The 13,399-nt window shown below is 42.7% G+C and overlaps 1 protein-coding gene across 4 annotated transcripts in view; it reads right to left on the bottom strand.

Moving 5' to 3' along the window:
• The window catches only part of LOC124294980 (dipeptidase 1-like), a 1,606,684-nt gene that overhangs the window by 1,168,414 nt on the left and 424,871 nt on the right, over positions 1 to 13,399 (bottom strand). The window lies entirely within an intron of this gene.

The following is a 13,399-nucleotide window of genomic DNA, read 5'->3' as shown; positions in this document are numbered from 1 at the left end:
GCTTTTGATATTTTACTCAATGTATCGCTATGCTTACGAATCTTGGTACTCTCCATTAGGGTGGGCCAAAAAAATGAGTATTTTTTTTTTTACTTTATACTCTGAAAATCGGTTGCTAGATACCTCTAAAGAATTCTCACCAAATATGAGCTCTTAATTTTGATAACAAGGTCCTCCGCTTTGCAATTTTGCATTTTTTCCTGAGTATTAGAAACAAAAATTCATATCTCTTTGACAACTGTTCGTTAAAAAATATCTCCCCTCATATTCTTGTAGGAAATCGAACGCTCCACAAAAAAGGTCTCTTACAATTTTTCTCGTAAACCTTACCGTTTAAAAGATATCAAAGCTTGAAGTTTGATTATTTTGAGAGAAATTTCTATTTTGCTTATGAATTTTTTAACTCGCTTACAAAAAATTTTGATGAATTGCACAACTCATAGTTTTGTAGGAAATTAACTGCTCTACAAAAATGGTGTCCTATGATTTGTCGATTAAGTTAAGCGTTTAAAAGATATTCATCGTCAAACTTCAATGCATACTAATTTTAACAGTTTTTGATGAATAATTCGAAAAATTTCAATTTAATTCATAAGTTTCATGAAAATTTATTCCAATGTGAATTCCTAAGAAAAGAGAAATGTTTTAAACTATTTTTCTTTTATTTTTTTAGTTCTACATAATATATATTTTTTAATTTTTAATTTTCAATACATATTTTTATGCTATTTTTATTTTATTTTTTCAGTTTTATATAATATATAGAACTAAAAAAATAAAAGAAAAATAGTTTAAAACATTTCTCTTTTCTTAGGAACTCACATTGGAATAAATTTTCATGAAGCTTATAAATTAAATTGAAATTTTTCGAATTATTCATCAAAAACTGTTAAAATTAGTATGTATTGAAGTTTGACGATGAATATCTTTTAAACGCTTAACTTAATCGACAAATCATAGGACACCATTTTTGTAGAGCAGTTAATTTCCTACAAAACTATGAGTTGTGCAATTCATCAAAATTTTTTGTAAGCGAGTTAAAAAATTCATAAGTAAAACAGAAATTTTTCTCAAAATAATCAAACTTCAAGCTTTGATATCTTTTAAACGGTAAGGTTTACGAGAAAAATTGTAAGAGACCTTTTTTGTGGAGCGTTCGATTTCCTACAAGAATATGAGGGGAGATATTTTTTAACGAACAGTCGTCAAAGAGATATGAATTTTTGTTTCTAATACTCAGGAAAAAATGCAAAATTGCAAAGCGGAGGACCTTGTTATCAAAATTAAGAGCTCATATTTGGTGAGAATTCTTTAGAGGTATCTAGCAACCGATTTTCAGAGTATAAAGTAAAAAAAAAAATACTCATTTTTTTTGGCCCACCCTACTCTCCATGTTGCCGGCTCGATTGTTGCAACGAAACTGTGCAAGTTTATGTTGGTTTATGCTCATAAAGCAGTCAAACCCCTTTCTTGTCGCCCCCCATTGATTTCGCTATCCTTGTCTATTACGGCAAAACTGTAATTGTCATCATTCCAGCATGCCGAGCGCAAGTCTTTAAATTGCTGATACGTCATGTCCGTGTTCACATGATCGTTGTAGATATGTTTCAGATTCATATCATCCTGCCGAAATAGCACCAATAAGTTTGCATTGTCACGCACTAGGTGTTTTGGAATGCGCGCGTACGTTTGACTTAGATAAAAGCTATCGATATCGCGATGCCTGCCCATGCTGAAGTATGCTCTGATATTATGTTGCTTTTCACAGGCCACATCGTTGAAAATCATAACAGAGTTGGGGCGAGCATCTTCCGGTTTTACAACCTCATCGTTCTCGCGAAACGGGAAATAACCCACTCCCTGCACAGGTTCTAGTAACTTTTGCAAAAATTGATACTTTGGCTGGATGAGAGATTTCGAATAGACGTAGACATTTCCGAATCGCAATCCATTGCCGTGGGTGACGAGTGCGAGAAGATCGTTAGTTTCACCGCAATTGGATGGCCTGCCAAAAATGGCTCTCAAGGTATTTGGCGACAATTTTCTATTTCGTTTTCCTATCTTCCTCTTACCACGTTAAACAATTTTATCAAAATTCGCGATAGATAGTTTATCGGGCTGATCCTGAAATCTCATGATGCTCCGTTAGCATGACAACGGAAACTGAGATGACAATATATAAATTCCGCCTTTTCTAGAAGTCACGTTATTTGTTGCCCGACTACGAGGATGTGCACACGCAAGAAGCGCGGTGGTGGTTTGTTAAATAAAATCATCAATCATCTCCTAGTTGAATTGCATGTGCCAGGGTATCAGTACTGCGGACCTGGAACGAAATTGGCCAAAAGGTTGGCTCGTGGAGATTTGGGGATCAATCCGCTGGATACCGCGTGTGAAGACCACGACATTGCATACGCAAAGAATCGCGATATCGCAGCGAGAAATCTTGCCGACAAAGCGCTCGCTGAGAAGGCGTGAAATCGCGGCTTGGCCAAGGACGCTAGTGTGGGTGAAAAGGCTGTAGCCTGGGGAGTCACCAACACCATGAAAGCTAAATCTAAACTCGGAATGGGCTTAGCTGTGAAGCGGTCGAAACTCGGAGTGGCTGCGAAGAAGAAATCGAGAACTGGCGGGAAGAGTAAACAGCGGAAGAGAACTGTGAATCTCAAATCCATCATCACAGCAGCAAAGGTCGCCATGCGACCGGATTATAAAAATGTCGATTCGGCGTTGGCGGGTGCTCGTGTGGCTGCGCGTGGGACTGGGAAGAATATTCGTATGCCTCGCGGTATACCTGTACCTGATAAAATTGACAGCATCCTGCCGTTTCTTATTCCAATTCTGGCCGGTCTTAGCGCTACTGGGGCTCTTGCGGGTGGTGCTGCGGGTATAGCTAAAGCTGTCAATGAAGCTAGTGTCAACAAACACCAGTTGAACGAAGCCCAACGGCACAATACAACAATGGAGGCGATTGCTTTGGGCAAAGGATTATACCTGCGACCCTACCGCAGCGGAATGGGCCTGTACTTACGTCCGGCAAAAAACTAGTAAAGCTGCCACATCGAGCTCTCACCAACATTGATTTACGCAACTATGCTAAAAATATGAAAATTTCGCATTTTCGAGGTATTTTCATGCGGAATGATCTGCCGAAATCAGGATCAAAAATGTGAGAATCCGCAATTATTAATCTTGAGGATAAAAACGGTCCAGGGACATATTGGGTTGCGTACAAGAAAAATGGTGACCATGTTGTGTATTTCGTTAGTTTCGGTGATTTGAAAGCGCCCAAGGACTTGATGAGGTATCTTGATGTTGGTGGCGTTGAATACAATCATAAGAGGTATCAAGAATATGATACTGTGATTTGCGGCCACTTGTGTCTCAAATTTCTCAGCGAACAACTATAAAAAGACACGTGTTACATGAGCAAGCATTAGTCATGCCGGAATCGTTGACGTTAACACTGTCAGGCACATCCTCCGTGCTGGAGGCTCAATATTTCCCCCCAATCGAGTTATCACCAGAGAAAAACTATGTTCTCGGACTCGTCGATTTCCTGACATTCGATTCAATATCCAATATTCATGAGAGGTGTAATAAAATTCAGCTAAAACGAGCGGACAACAGCAGAGAGAGCATCGCGATACCCACGGGAAGCTATGAAATTGAGGATATTGAAAATTTTCTGCATAAGGAGCTACCCTTCGACATCACCCTTAGTCTGAGAGCTAACAATAACGAGCTGAATAGTGAAGTCACATGCAATTATGTAGTAGACTTTAAGCCCAAAGATTCGATCGGCCGATCATTGGGATTTAAGGTGGTTGAGCTATCACGAAACGTTACTCATAAATCTGAATTACCCGTAGCCGTACTGAAGGTTAATACTTTACGCGTTGAGTGTAGCATAATCACAGAGGCGTACATAAACGAGCATCAAGCTCACACGATTCACGAATTTTTCCGAACCGTTCCATCGGGATATAAGATTGTCGAAGTGCCTACCAACGTCATTTACCTGCTAATCGCCGTACAGTCGATACATCATTTACAGCTGAGAATAGTCGATCACGACGACGAGCTGATTAATTTTCGCGGCGAAACGATTACTGTACGTTTACACGTGAAATCACTCAAGTAACGGGAATCGTGTTTGAGTCGAGAAAGTTCGGCAAAAGTTATAAAAGTCAAACGTCATGGTCAAAAATCATCAGTAGCCCGACACCTCTGACAACGTTTACACCGCCTGCGAGACTGACACATCTGAACGTTCGGTTTCTCCAGAGCCTGGGTCTTCGATTACGTGGAAATTTTGGAAAATAATAATTCGTGTCCGCTGTATCCCGCGTGTGTGTTACCATGGAAGAAATAATAAGAATACAGAAACCTGTGGTATTCGACGAATCGATTGCGCACTCTGAGATTCATGCTCATCAGCCGTTTGCATCATCCACCTTCCAGAACAACGATGAAATCCACATTGTTGTCCAACATCAAGACTTGTGTGTACTGCCCAGTAAAAGCTCTCTACACATTCATGGAAAAATCACAAAAGATGATGGTGTGGCTGCGGTGACGGTTACGAAATTGATCAATATGGCCGTTTGTCATATGTTTGAGGAATTTCGTTACGAGTTAAACCATTGTGTAGAGATTGATCGGAATAAAAATGTTGGCATCACCCGCACTATGAAGGGTTACGTATTCTTGACTCCAGGCCAGCAATATAGTCTGGAGAATACCGGGTGGTTGAGTGGGAATAAGGAATTAACCGATGCCGCTGGAAATTTCGATGTTGTTTTGCCGTTGAATTATGTGCTAGGCTTCGCCGAAGATTATCCTCGAGTCATCATCAATGCTAAACATGAGTTAATTCTCACACGTTCCAACACTGATTTGAATGCCGTGATTCAGACCTCGGCGACGGAAAACTTTAAAATCACCCTGAATAAAATCGAGCGGTTGTTGCCCTACATCAAACTGGCAGATAAACCGAAAATCTAGCTACTCAACTAGATCGCCAAGGATCCGGCCATACCCATGAGTTTTCGTTCCTGGGAAACGTACGTGTATCCGATGCTCCCATCAACAACGCGGCATATATGGTCAGTCAAGACATCGACGCAGCTTGAGAAGCCGAGATATGTCGTTCTAGGATTTCAAACTGCAAGGAGAAACGAGCCGCTGAAAAATGCTGGCGTATTTGATCATTGTCGGATCAGAGATGTAAAACTCTTCCTCAACTCACAGTGCTATCCCTACGGAAATATGAATCTTGATATATACAATAATCAATACGCCATTCTCTATGATATGTATGTTCGGTTTCAAATGACCTACTATAACAAAGAAGCTGAGCCATTGCTGTCGAGGCGTGAATTCATAAACCAACCTCCCCTCATCGTCATCGATTGCTCCATGCAGAACGAAACATTGAAAACTGGACCTGCGGACATTCGATTGGAATTTGACTGTAGCATTACGTTCCCACCACATACTTCTGCCTACTGCATGATCTTGCATGATCGCATTGTTGAATATAATTCGATCAGTGGTACTGTAAAAAAATTGGTATAAGTCAATTTTGGGATAATAATATGTTTAATCAATATGGATATTGAAAATAATACGTATAATTTCACTCGTTGAAATTTAGAATTAGATAATTGAGAATAGAATAAGAAAACTAAATGTAATTGATGTTAAATAAAAAAATTGTTAAAAGCATTCAAAACGCCATTTTAAACCTCCCTTCAGGGGTCATTTCCTGGAATTTTTTCAATAGATCTAGCGGGTTTGTACCCTATCCGATTTATGTGCGGCATTCCTGCGCCAAACAAGTCTCGACAGAAATCATTGTGTGTGTGTGTGTGTGTGTGTGTGTGTGTGTGTCAAATCCTATGACAATACCCATCTTGCGGCAAACCGCGAAAACGATCAACGGGGGGGGGGGGGGGGGGGGGGAAGCTAGGGGGGAACGAGGGGGTAGAGCGTGAGAGTGAGAGAGAGAGAGAGAGAGAGAGAATGAATGAATGAATATATTTTATTATGCCCTGGAGAAAAACTCTGTGGGCAATGCGTACATGAAAATACCATGCAATAAAACTTAACCTCAGAGCTTAAAACTAAGAAAAAGCGTACAAAATCAAAATACAGAGAAACCGCGAGCACAAAAGTGTATATAAGACATAGAAATAGTGTAAAGAAAAGAATAAAAGAAAAAGAAACGAAAAAGAGAGTGACCAGCAAGCCGATCAACCGCACGCAGTGAATGCAACCAAATATATTAAGGGGAGAAATCCCTTTAGAATTTTCAAAAAATCGATTTTTTTTTCACATATTCCGAAAGTATAATACCCAAAGAATATACCGACCAAAGGAAAACCCGAAATAATCAATATTTGCGGAGTTATCGCATATAGTGTAGAGCGGAGCGACAGCGTGCGGTCAGGTAGCGAGTCGGGCGCTCGGACCGTTAGAGGCGGAGCAACCTTCACATCACAATGCTCCCTTATCTACCTTTTTTTTTGACCAGGCAGATGTTTCGAGAAATTTTATAAAGGGGACATTATAGATATATCCATATAGCAGAAACGGTAGGTATACGGAACGATACGTTGCCCGAAAAACAGATTCAGTTTCGTTTGAAATTTTGTCACGAACGGCCGAGTTTACCATAGTAAAATGCCAAACTATCCGAAAGGAACGCGAGGCGATATAGCCCGAAAATGTGCTTTTCGAGGAAGAAGAAGGTCTGCTGTACGCGCCTGGCATCGTTGATTAATCGGTAAGTCACTACAATCACTAGTTTTCACATGTTGAAACTTCAAACGCGATTATCTCAAAACAACATTTTCAAAAACTGCTCGTGTTGTAGCTCCAAAAGTTATCGACCGATTTTGATGAAGTTTTGAGAGATTACACTCAGTAATATTATCGGAAGGATGTTCCTGAAGTTCGAAAGGTAGCGCGTAAATAAATACCTTTTTGGGGTCAAGTATGTCGAAAAAAAGGTCGAAAATTCGACCCTTAGAATAAAAGGGCTCCCAAATTTTCAATTTTGCACTTTGTCATCATTGTTTAGGTACATCCTTCTCCTCAATATGTCAATAAACGAATAACACTAGTCAAATCTTTTTCAGATCAACAGCAAAAGAGTGACAACTGCAGCACTTTTTGATGTCACGGAAAACAGGCGTCCCAAGACCCTTAATAACGACGCCATTTTGTGTATGATCGCAAAAAAAAAAATTGTTTCTCACCTTGAATGCTTCAATAAAATTATGTTAAGATTTGAAAATTATTAGATATTTTTTCCCCTCCAAAAAAATTATCTAAAAATACCTATTTTTCACGCTTCCGAAGGGATTTCTCCCCTCAAAGTTGCGAAGCCAACAAATGCGCCCGCAGATCCCTCTTGAAGGTGGAGAGACACTGCAGAGTTGTGATGCTAGGAGGAAGGGAATGCCAGAAATAAGATGCAGAGAGAACGAAGGAATTACGTAATGTGGAGATACGATGCAAGGGGATGGAAAATGTTAGTGTAGAGTGGAGACGAGTTGAACGAGCTAATGTAGGAACAAAAGAGAAGAGGTCGGAGATGTAGGAAGGGACATTTAATTTGAGAAGCTTGAAAATAAGGATGCCCATGAAGTACTTTCTGCGATTAGAAACCGTAAGCCAAGATAAGCTATTGCGAAATGGGGAGATATGGATGTCACGAGGTACGTTGAAAATGAAGCGAATACAGTTATTGATTAATCGTTCCAATATCAAGTTCTGTTCACCGGTTAAATCGATATAGGCGAGGCAACAATAATCAATAAGAGGAAAAACAAGTGCAGTTATAAGCATGATGCGCAATTTTTTCGATAGAAGATTCTTATTATATTTTAGGCGAAAGAGAGTGAAGTTCACCTTGGACGAAATGTGCAAAATGTGCTTGTCCCACGAGAGATTGGACTGCATAGTGATGCCCAGGTTGCGTGCATGCGAGACATAGGGAAGCTCATTCCCCCTGACTCGAATGCGAGGGAGAGTCGTAAAATCAATTTGATTAATGTAAGCACCACTGCCCAAAATCATAACCTTTGACTTCGCAAGATTCAACCTGAGTCCATTCACCACAGCATAATCGACGATATAATTCACGTCGAGAGTCAGATCGGATAGAGCACGATCCAGATCACTGGGGTAGCAGGTAAGATAAATCTGTGTATCATCCGCATAAGTGAGGTATTGGGTATAGTTCAGACCAATTTCAATATCACGGATGAAGATTGAAAAAAGAAGAGGACCAAGAACCGATCCCTGTGGAACACCCATATTGGTGGTGCATTAGGAGGAAACAGTTCCCCTGTCATCAACAACTGCTTGCGATCGCTTCGATGAATATGAGAAGAACTAGGCAAGCACTCCATCCGAGCAACCAAAGAGACAAAGTTTACGTAGAAGTAGGTGATGTGGAACCATGTCAAACGCTTTGCTAAAGTCAAACAGAACAAGCACCGTTAGTTTTCTGTCATCAACTGCCTGTCTGATATCTTGGTTAAGCTTAAGCAGAGTAGTCAACGTGCTGCAACCCTTCCTAAAGCCCGACTGAAAGGGATCGGCAAGATCATTGACCTAAAGAAAGTCAGTAACCCGACCGAAACAATATCGTGGGTGAGGTTGACTATCGCGGAGGTAACGTACCGACTGTCGGTAAGGTAGGACTTGGGGCTACTCAGCCGCTACGCCGCATTTTTTTGGTTAAAACTCTTATATTCCCACTACTCACAGGCACGCAAAAAAGAATTTTGCCCGGTGGACGAAACTACTGTACCTGTATGATAAATGGATATGCTGAATCCGAATCTAGTGTTGAAATTGCTCCATTACCCCCAAATTTTGAGTTTTTCATGGGGTATTCCAATCTTACCAGCATCTTTGAAAATCTTGCAATGTTTCAGGTCAAGTAATCAACATTCCAGGCAGGAGTATTTCAAAACCAGGGGTATGGTAGTCTAGTCTGCCAGATAACTTTCTTTCGTATTTAATGTATGTGTTATCAGTACATTAAAATTGTCCATAATATAATAGCATTTTCGTGAGTTGCCATTTTTTTTTCTTTGTTTTGTATGTATGTAATCTTTATTGCTCCCCTTGGGGTTACAAGGACTTCCCTTTTCCTCTTCCTTTACAATATTTTTTACATGTTTTCTTAACCTATTCTTACCCTAATTCTTACTTCCTACCTTATCCTTACTTATTTTCTAATTGCCTGTGTCCTGTGCCATTGCCTTGCCATTCCCTTACTTTCCCTCTTATCCTTTTCTTACTTTTTATCCTTATCTTTACTTAACCTTATCCTATTTTACCTTATTCTATTCCCTAATTCGTCCTTATCCTAATCGACTTCCATTTCCCATTCATATCTCACTCTTTCATTCTCTTGTACATCCCTGATCCTTTCCAATTCTCTCATCCAGACTTCTCCCCCCCCCTCCTCACCTAGCATCTCCCTCACCACCTCCTGCCAGCTTTCCTCCCTTCTATCCCAGCCTACGCACCTTTCCCATACGTGCTCCCATGTTTCCTCCTCCCCCCCGCACACCCTACACCTTCTCTTTTCCTCTTCTTCCCAGTACCTTGCCTCCTTCATCTCGCTTCCTAACCTAAATCTTGCCACCCTTATCCACCTGCTTTCTCCCCATCCCTTTCCCAGATATCCTGGTATCCCTTCTCCTTTCACTAGCCTGTACCATCTGTTGTACCTCGATTCCCTTATTTTCTCCCACCTCTCTTTTCTCTGTTCTTCCCTCTCTCTCTCCTCTATTTCCCTAAACTCCATCTCGCCCCTCTCCCTTCTCGCGACTACCTCTCTACTCACTGCTCCCCTTTCCGCAAAGAAACTTTCCCTTTCTCTTTCCCACCTCGATCCCTGCCTCCCAGCTTCTGCCTTGTCCCTTATCTCTTCCCAGCATCTCCTAGCTAACTCGCTACCCTCCCCTCTCTCCAGCTTCCTTTCAAAATTCCATGCCCTTCTCCCTGCCCTAATCCTTAGTTTCTCCCTCTGTAGTTCCTCCCTTACTAAATATCCCGGTGTTCTCCCATCCACTCCTAATGTCCATCTCAAAAATCTATCCTGTACCGCCTCGACCGCCCTCCACTCTCTCCACCCCCATATCTCCGATGCATACTCTATTACCGTCCATACTAGCCTGTCAAATAACCAAATCCTTTTTTCCCAATCCCTCCCAAACCTTCTTTTTCCTATTCCCCATACCTGCCTCATTACTACCCCTGCCTTCCGTACTCTCTCTTTCACCTGTGCTTCCTGTCCCCCATTGCACTTTACTCTATACCCTAAATAGCTGAACTCTTTCACCTCCTCTATCCTTTTCCCTTTCCATCTCCAATCTATGTTTTTCCTTCTACCGCCTCCTTTCCTAAATCTCATAATCTTTGATTTCCCTACATTTACCGTCAGCCTTTTCCTATCCATATACCTTTCTAACTTCCTAATCATTACCTCCATTTCCTCTTCACTTTCCGCTAGTAACACCATATCATCCGCATAAGCTAACGTGCATACCCTGCCGCCTGCTAGCTCCACCCCCCCAACCCTTCTCCCTCTCCCCATTTCCTCTTCTAAGTCCGCCAGCAGCAGGTTGAACACATGCGGACTGAGCGGACATCCCTGCCTTACCCCCCTCGCTGTCCAAAACGCCTCTCCTAGCTTACCCCCGCTCCTTACTCGACTCTTTGTTTCCTTGTAAATTTCCTCTATCCTTACCCTTAGCCCTTCCCTCACCCCTCTCCTTTCCATAGTCTCCCACAGCACCTTCCTGTTCACTGAATCAAAAGCAGCTTTCAGGTCCACAAAAAACGCCACCATCTTTCCCTTATCCTTTCCCACCTGCCTATTGATTAAATAGTTAAGAACATATATATTGTCAATGGTGCCCATGCCTTTTCTGAAACCCGTTTGGTTTTGCGGTATCAAGCCCTTTTCTTCTACCTCTCTTTCTAACCTATCCGCTAATGCCATCGCATACACCTTATATAGAGTTGGCATCAAAGTCACCCCCCTATACTCTTCTACCCTTTTCCCCTCCCCCTTCTTAACTATCGGCGCTATCAATCCCTCCCTCCAATCCTCTGGCCAGCCCTCCCCCACCCAAACTCTGTTACATGTTTTCCATATCCACTGCTCCATTTCTTCCCCCCCATACCTCCATACCTCGCTAACTATTCCATCCCCCCCTGGTGCCTTTCCATCCCTCAGCTTTCCTATCACCTTTTTAATCTCTTCCCTCTGCAGCTCCCCTTCCCCGTCCCCCTTCCTATTTACCGACTCCCCGCCTTCTGTTACCTTGCTTTCTACCCCGCCTAATACTCCCATGAAATACTCCCTCCACTCCTGATCTCCTATTTCTTCATTCACCCTCTTCCACTTCTTTCTTTCCCTATTAACTATCTCCCATACCTTGCTTTCTGTCCTTGCTTCCGCTGCTTCTTTTATGAATCCCTCATTTTCTTTCTTTTTCCTCTCCTCGCATAGCCTATTATATTCCCTTCTTTCCTTTCTATACGCGTCCCCTTCCCCCTCCCCCTTTCTCCATTTCCTTAGACTCTGCCTAACTTCCGCTTTTTTTCGCCTACATTCCTCGTCCCACCATCCCTTTTTCGCTTCCCTCCCCCTCCCTCCTACATCTAAGGCTCGTCTAAACTCCCTTATTCTTTTCTCTATCTCTTTCCCTACATCCACTTCTCCTATCCCCTCCCATTTGACTTCTGTTCTAAACCTCATCCTACCCTCCTCCGTCCAGTCTCCTCTATTAGTTCCCCCTACTCTTTTTCCCTTCCTTGTCCTAGCCACTGCCCCCCTCAACCACACTATTACCGGGTGATGATCCGAGTCAACCCTATCCCCAATCTCTATCCTTTTGACCCTATCCCTCACCTCGATGTCTCCTATAGCGTAGTCTATCACTGTCACCCCTGCCCCTCCTACATACGTAAATTCCCCCTCCTCATCCCCCTCTATGTTCCCGTTCATTATTGTCCATCCTGTCTCCTCTAAAAATTGCACCAGCTGCCTACCTTCCGAGTTTATTTTCCTGTCCTTTGATTTCCTACTCCTACTCTCCTCCTCTCCTTCTCCCCAGCATCCTCCCCCCTCCTGCCCTGTCCTTGCATTAAAATCACCCCCCACTAACACTTTTACCCCTCCCTCTATCTCTTCTGCCCGCTCCTTCAATTCCCCTATCTTTTCTTTGAGGTCCCCATTTACGTATATTCCTATTACTACCCATTTTTCCCCCCCTACACTTATTTTCCTTTCTATCATGCCCTCTTTTACCTCTTCCCTCCCTCCCTCCCCACTTACTATCTCCCTTCTTACCCCTGATAGCATTCCGCCTATTGCTCTTCCCTTCCTATTTTTTCGAACCGCATACTGCACTTCCCATTTATACCCTACTGGCAACTTATTTCTAATCCTTTCCCACCCCTTCTTTTCTATCCATGTCTCCATTAGAAATATTACATCCCACTCCCCTAGCCCCCTCCAGAAATCTTCATCCTTTCTCGCGAGCCCCGCCACATTCCAAAAAGCTACTTTCCACCCCTCCCTTTCTGTCTCGCCTACTCCCCTCTCTCTCCTCCTTATTTCCCTCCCCACCTGCCTCTGTCCCCCCCCACTACCCATTCCCCCGACTGCCTTTCCCTACGTACCCTTCCCTGTGCTTCTATACTTCCCTCTTGTCTTTCCTCGCTTGCTGACCTTTCCCTATCGCTTTCCCCCACTTTTCCCCTCCCCTCCCTTTGCCCCCCTTCCCTCCCCTCCCTTTGCCCCCCTTCCCTCGCTCTCCCTGTACCATCCCTAAGCACTTCTCCTATCTCATCCCACTTCCACATTTTCCCTTCTATCCAGATCTTTGCATATCCTATTCTTACTCTGTTTCCCCTTCTCTCCTCAATAGCTGCTATCTCCCTCAACTTCCATTTCATTCTTCTCTCTGCCCAGGTGAGATCCTCGTCTATTCTCTCCTCCCTCCCTTTGAGTAGGCTTTTTCTTCCCATTACCTGCCTCTTTTGCTCCCTATTTCCTAGTCTTGCTATCCATATACCCTTTTCTCCCCCCTTTTTCGCGCCTACCTCCCACATATCCTTTACCTCAACCTCTACCCCTATCAGCTGCAAAATCTTTTTCAACTCTTCCTTTTCTCTTCCCTTCTCAAGTCTCGCTCCTCTCAATACTATATTTCCCCTTCTTTCTTCCCTTTCTTTCCTCTCTATGGCCCACTCCATCTCTTTTAATCTATCTATTGTTACCTGCGCCACTTCCGCATTTCCCTGTACCTGCCTTTCTCCCCCTCCTTCTGCACTCTTCTTTTCTAATTCTATCAGC

Source organism: Neodiprion lecontei, chromosome 6 (genome assembly GCF_021901455.1).
Source record: "Neodiprion lecontei isolate iyNeoLeco1 chromosome 6, iyNeoLeco1.1, whole genome shotgun sequence".
NCBI lineage: Eukaryota > Metazoa > Arthropoda > Insecta > Hymenoptera > Diprionidae > Neodiprion > Neodiprion lecontei.
This window is presented reverse-complemented; position numbering and strand designations above follow the sequence as displayed.